Below are 7,010 nucleotides of genomic sequence, written 5' to 3' on the forward strand. Positions count from 1 at the left end.
ACAAGGGATAATCGTTTTTCTATTATAATTCCTATCATCCTACTGTTCAAATGAATCACAGGACCCTAGACAGTCAGAACCAGGACACCAGCAGGGACCAACCCAGGCCAACCTTCCCACTTAACTAAAGAAACAGGCCCAGACCAAGGGCTGCCCTAAGGCCTCACGGTCCATCTGCAGCAGGCGCCTTCTCTGATATCTCCCAGGAATTGTGCATGATCTGAACTTTGACAGCGTCTGCAACCTCACATATTACCTGTTTCCCCAGCTTCTTTCTACCCTGGATAAACTGGACAGATGTTCATCCTGGAATGTGCCATGCCATGTCTTGTTCAGCCTTTTGCATATGCTGTTCCCTCTGGCTAAGACACCTTTCCACCCCGTCCTCACCTAGCCAACATCTAGTCCACCACAGCTCACCTTAGATACTCCTGCCTCTGAGACACCTCCCCCGTTTCCTTATGTCCATGGGGGCAGAGGGCACCTCTGGGTTCCCACCCTGCCTATGTAACCCCCACTGAATCACACAGTTTACGTGGCTGTAATTTGGTTTAACCATCAGTCTTCCCCTCTGGGTCCTGAGCCTGTGGGCGGCAGGGACGTATCCTGTCCACCCTTGATACTCAACATCCTCAAGAGGCTCTCATCGCACCCACCGTGTGAAATGAAGGAATCACTGAGGCTTGAACCCAAGTCACAGGACTCCAAACATCCCCCTTGGGAGACTTGTTTCCAAGGCAACAGAGAAAGGAATTCAGATAAAAGAAAAAAAAAATAGAAATGACTTGATTTTACAAGTCAATCCCAGATTATTTATAAACCAAGTCCAAGATTAGTACCTTGTGTTAATTTATCACATTCTTCTTCAAATAGTCATTTTAGTGACCTAAGATGTCTTTAATTAACCTTGGGATGAGTAAAAAAAAAAAAAAAAATCATCTGGCAAGGAATCTGTCTAGAAAGAGACAGAAACTCATCACCTTTCCTTATCAGTCCCCACCCTCAGCTCAAGTAGAAAGCAGCGTTTTCCATGCTGTGGAGAGTCTGCCATGCGGCCCTGCCTGGCATGGTGAAGCCAATCAGTAATTACAGCCCCTCTTCCAAGAGCCAGGCCTCTCATAAGGCTGCAAACCCTGGCCTTCTCTAAAATGGAAAAAGGCAGGCGGCAGGCCCCCACCTAATTCCCCTGCCTGACTTATCTCGCTGGGTGACCCAGTAGTTCTGGGGGCAATCAGCCCCCAGGGAGGAGGAGGGGAGCTCTGCTGGTGTCTTTGGCCACACTGCCTGGGGCTGGACAGCACGCTTCTTTCCACCGCAGTAGCTGAAGTTCCACATGGTCGGCTCAGTTAGCAAAACAAAGCAACATGTTCTTGGGAAACAGCAAATGACAACAGGGATGAGGAACAGGTGACCTCCCCTAAGAAATGTATTTCTGACCAGTGAGTTTGCTTTACTTGGCTGACCTGCCCCCTAAGCAACACTCTGAGATTATGAAGGTCTCCATGAGTATCATAAAAGATTGAAAAAATGAGAAAGCCTTTCTGGCCTTTCTTTCCTTGCTCCCTCCCTCCTGTCCTGACTTCAACAAGCACTTAATCTTTAGTGCCTACTATGAACCAGGTACTATAGCAGGGAAGCAAGAGACTCACTCCTGATTCTGTGTGACTGTTTTACTTGGGGTTTGTAGTAAGCATAGTCGCAACTCACAGTAGCTGTCATTCACCAAGGGACTACTGTGCGCCCCACTGCCTCGCTGACAGGTATAACCCAGGGAGGCTGTAATCTCCATTGTATGATGGGACAACAAAGGCTCTGGACAATGACATCGCTAGTCCAAGTCATGCATCTGCTATGTGCAGAGCGGTGACACAACCCACGGCTGGGTGGAACTCAAAGCCTGTGCCCTTAACCACCGGGCTACCCTGCCCCTGTGAATACCCCCATTTATGTCAGCTGAATTATGGGGTACAGAAGATGTGGTCACAGGAGGGAAGACCTTGACGTGTGTTCCTCCTTCCCTCCACTCCATTTGGCTTTCTCCTACTCACACGTAGATTGGCCACGAACCCCAACTAAAGCCTGACGGTGAAAAACACAAGGTTCACCAACATGGCTTTGGGGACCCCCTCCCGTACTGTGTTCTGACAAAAACTCAACCACGCTAACAGCTCCAGTGACCAGCAGGTCTGAGTGGCCTCAGAGGGCATCTTCCATGCCCTCCTGCCCAGGCTGAATGGAGAGGAAGAGCCAGGCTCTGCCCCACACCACTGTGGGGCCCCAGGCAATGCTCCCCTTCTCTCCGGGATGTGATTCCCCAAGGCAGCTACCCAGGAAGACCACAGGAAAGACCAACTCAAAACCCTCGGCCTTCCTCTGCAAAGCCACCAGACCCACTTACAAATACTGTGTGGCCTGGGGCCCTTACACAGCCTTCTCCTGCCGCAGCTGCCTCCTTTTGCAGATGGAAATCATGACACCTACCTCCCAGGTATTGGTGCAAGCCGAGAGCACACAGCAGGCCCCCAGCAACAGGCACAGATATTCCAATGGGGACTGCCCCATTGGAATCCACCATTGGAATAAGTGTGGCTTAAGTACCCACATTTGGCCGGATGCAGTGGCTCACACCTGTAATACCAGCACTTCAGGAGGCCAAGGTGGGTGGATCACGAGGTCAGGAGTTCAAGACCAGCCTGACCAACATGGTGAAACCCCATCTCTACCAAAAATACAAAAATTAGCCGGGTATGGTGGCACACGCCTGTGATCCCAGCTACTCGGGAGGCTGAGGCAGGAGAATCACTTGAACCTGGGAGGCAGAGGTTGTAGTGAGCAGAGATTGCACCACTACACTCCAGCCTGGGTGACAGAGCAAGACTCTGTCTCAAAAAAAAAAAAAAAAAAAAAGTACCTACATTTTGAAAAGCAAACTTATAAAGAGAAATGCCCTCTTCCCCAGGCTAAATCAACACTCGTCCAAAGGCTGCTCTGATGCTCTAATAGGGTACATATTTCCTAAGAGCTGACGGGATATATTGTGTGTGCCAGGCCCCACATCGTCTCACGTCATCCTCGCAAGCATGGTTTAGGTTAAGGCTCCAAAGTCTGACTGCCTGGCCCTCCAGCTCCTTGCTGTGTGATCCTGGGCAAGTAACTTACCTTCTCTGAGCCTCACCTTCTTTGCCTTTAAAAGGGGAGAAAAACAGTACCCTTCTTACCAAGTGGTGGTAACATTATATGCTCTGACCAACTCATGGGAACAAAATAAGTATCCTCATCATACAGAGGAGAAAATGGAGGCAGAGAGTGAAGGCTGGAGGTTGTGCAGTGGCTTAGTGGCAAAGTCTGACTTGGAGGCCTGTGCTCAGCAGCTTTGGCTCTCTGGGCAAGGGAACAGTGGTACCATGCCCCACCCCCATCATTTCCATCATGCAGCTGGCAGCCCCCGCCCCTCTCTCATGTCACAGCTGCTGTGAGGAATGGTCTCCACTTGCAGAGCACGCCTCCACACAGGAGTGCTTTCTCCTGACCCGGCTGGAGGTCTGTTCTCATGTGACTCACTTCTCTGCACTCGGAGAGCCTCTCTTTTGTACCACCACGTTCCAGGAGCCATGCTGGGGTGGGCGGGGAGGGCAGGGAATGGGGCAGCCAGGCGGCTCTGGCATCTTGACAAAGGGGTATCACTCCACAGGTCCCCATGGTAGCCCACCTTTTGGGTACAATGCACATTCCACAGCCTCAGAGTCCTAGACCTTGGGCTAGCCTGGATTTAATCTCTTCCAGAGGCCCCGGCATCAGGGCAATCAAAGCAAACCCCCCAGCTCCCTCCACCCAGTTTTTTCCAACCCAGAGCTGCCTGCAGATCCTACGCAGCCTTGATGCTTCCTGCTTCTGAGTCACAGCTGTGAGGTTACCCTCCAGACCCTATCACAGCACCCTTCCGCTTACACTTTAATAATTACAATTACTTGGTATTTCTCTAATTGTTTATTTATTACTGTCCCTCTAAGGAAGGCTTATAAGAACAGAAATCTTCTATGTCTTAGTCTCCGCTATTGCCCCCTGTGCCTGGCACACTGGAGGCATTCGGTAAGTGTTTGTTGAATGGATAAATGAATCAATGAAGTAAAGAAGGGAAGGAAAGGGGAGAGAGAGAGGAGGGGAGGGGAGGGGAGGGGAGGGGATGGAAGAACTACTCTATTTGCAACGCAATGCCTTCTCTTCCCTACCCCTTTCTCTGGCCAATTTCTATTTTGTGCTGATGCCACCACCTCCAGGAAGCCTTCTTTGCTGCTCTCTCCTCCAAGTAAAGTGCCTTCTCTGTGTTCCTCAACTCCTGGGCTTCTCCTATCACAGTATTCTCTTTGCCATTCTGTATGTGTCAATTTTTCACAACCCTCTGCCTACCAAATCCTGGCCAATGGGACCTGGGGGCAAGTGGACTACGGGGAGAAGTCTTCCTTGTGATGCACCCTCTTCCTTGGTGGGATGTTGTCCGGGCTCCTGAGGATGGCTGGAACTGTGGCAGCCATTTGGGGACCATGAGGGAATAAGATGCTCAGAAAAGTGTAGGAAGATGGGAAGAACCTAGGTGGATCTCTGCATCCAGGACTTGGAAAACTTCCCGTAAAGGGCCATATAGTAAATATTTCAGGCTTTGCAAGTCACACGCAGTCTCTATCACACCTTCTTTGTGTTCTGGGTGGTTTTTGGTTTCTTTTACAACCTTTTAAAAGTGCAAAACTCATTCTTGGTTCACAGGCCATACTTTGCCGAAAACCATACTAATACCAGCTGGTGAACTCATCACAGAGAGGACAGGAAGAACTCCCAGCTTAGCTCCCCAACTACCATCTGCGGCAGGCAGGGAACACGTCTGGCTCTGCAGCTCCAAATCCTCCCTCTGCATCTGATCCCAGGGACAGTGCTATTGCTGGCAGGCCCAGCAGGAAACCTAGGCTTCCTCCAGTGGGTGCTGCACCTTCAAAGAAATTTTTTATCTTGGCTAGAGAAGACCAGGACCAGAGACAAGGGAGGAGAAAGCCGAAGGCTAACCAGAATGGTGAGGTCATGCTAAGTCAAAAAGGATCAGGAAACAGAACCACAAAAAGGAACAAAGATGAGGCTGCGATTTGGGCATAAGGGGATGAGTCTAGAAGGACTTAGCAGTCATCAGTATTCCTACAGCTTATCATTTACATGTTTCTTGATTTTTTTTTTTTTTTTTTTTTTTAGACGTAGTCTCGTATTGTCACCCAGGCTGGGGTGCAGTGATGCGATCCGGGCTCACTGAAAGCTCCGCCTCCCGGGTTCACGTCATTTTCCTGCCTCAGCTTCCCAAGTAGCTGGGACTACAGGCGCCCACCACCACACCTGGCTAATTTTTTGTATTTTTAGTAGAGACGGGGTTTCACCATGTTAGCCAGGATGGTCTTGATCTCCTGACCCGTGATCCACCCGCCTCGGCCTCCCAAAGTGCTGGGATTACAGGCGTGAGCCACTGCGCCCAGCCTCTTGCTGTTCTTTTAGAGATGCATAGCATTTGTAATTTTTATTGTTTTTTGCTCCCAGATGCTGGAATGTGATTCTGTGCAGAGACTGGACTGCATGGCACCCTGCCTTTCGTAAGAACCACACCTACCTTTCCCCATAGAATCTCTAGAATCACAGAGTGAACTGGATGTTAACTCTGCCATTTTACAGAGGAGGAAACTGAGGCTCAGAGATGTTCAGTGTTGTGCTCAAGGTCACTTAGCTAGGAAATGACTGCATGAGGCCTGGACCTGGGCTTGTCTGGTCTGCAGGCTGGGGAACTTTTGTACATACACTCTGGAGGCAGCCTTCCTCATGTCTCAAGAAACACCACCTGAGACTCAGCACACTCATATCTGTCTGTCTTGTTGACTACAGTATCCCCACCCCTTAAAACACTCAATAAAGAGCTGGGGAACGAACAAGTGGACATAGCATAGAACCATGCACAGAGCCGGGGCTCGGCGAGAATCAGAGGGAGGCAGGAGGGACGGAGAGGAAGGAAGGGCTGGCTTCCTGGTGCTCCCAGATCCACCCAGGACACAGGCTGTGCTCATGAAAACACAAAGTCGTGAGAATGCGGATGTGTACCTCCTGGGGCTGGGCTCAGACAGCAATGGTGACACATCTTCCTAAGCGTTCATTTTCACAACCACCTTTCTCAAGGCACATGACACATTTTCTTACAATACTGCTCAAAGGAGGCCTGGAGAGGCCACTGGAGGAAGGCCCGGGGATTCTGCTGCGTCAGCCTTCACTAAAATGAGCTAGCTGGTCCCGCTCTGCTCCTTCTTCGAGTTCTCTTTAGAGGTATTCTCATTCTCACCTTTTACTTGCTCACCTCCCACCTGCTGCGGGGCCTTGGATAGATCCAGGTGCTGCCTGGGCCTGCATCCTCTCAGCCAATGAGGAGGGGTTGCCATGACAATCTATAAGGGCCCTTCAGGTCTCCACTCCTGATTCATTCACTCCACAAAGCCACGCTGGGGGTCTGCACGTGCTACGCGCGGCACAACATGCTGGTCCCTCTGGAGGGCTCTGAGCTCTCGGCAAATGACCCACACCTGCGTTTAAACTGGGCAGCCCTGCTCCCATTTCACCACCCTTCATCCCAAGTCTCAAGAAGGCAACAGAAAATGCCCTGTTTGGAGCTATGACAGAACAACCCCTCTCTCAAGAAGGTCTGAGTTGATGGTTTGCTTTCTTCAAAAACAAGAGCGATGCTTTAAGTTGGGAGCAGCCTTCGTGTTTGGATGTGGACACCTGCACAGTCCTCAGGGTGCCCCCAGGTATCTCTCTCTCCTCCCTCCCTTCTTTAATCCAAAGTGAAAAGTCCTGGGAGGCAAGGTAGGGGGCTGGCAAAGTGCCTGCAAACCAGCATCACTGCCAGAAGCAGAAGCAGAAGGAGCGGGTACAGCGACTATGCGTGTGTGTGTGTGTGTGTGTGTGTGTGTGTGTGTGTGTGTGTGTGTGTGTGT

General features: G+C 50.6%; 1 protein-coding gene across 1 annotated transcript in view; it reads right to left on the reverse strand.

The window, feature by feature from the left end:
- Positions 1-7,010, reverse strand: part of KIAA1671 (KIAA1671 ortholog) — a 180,044-nt gene that overhangs the window by 93,028 nt on the left and 80,006 nt on the right. The gene's annotated exons all lie outside the window — the stretch shown is intronic.

The sequence above is a fragment of the Piliocolobus tephrosceles genome, chromosome 19, assembly GCF_002776525.5.
Source record: "Piliocolobus tephrosceles isolate RC106 chromosome 19, ASM277652v3, whole genome shotgun sequence".
Taxonomy (NCBI): Eukaryota; Metazoa; Chordata; class Mammalia; order Primates; family Cercopithecidae; genus Piliocolobus; species Piliocolobus tephrosceles.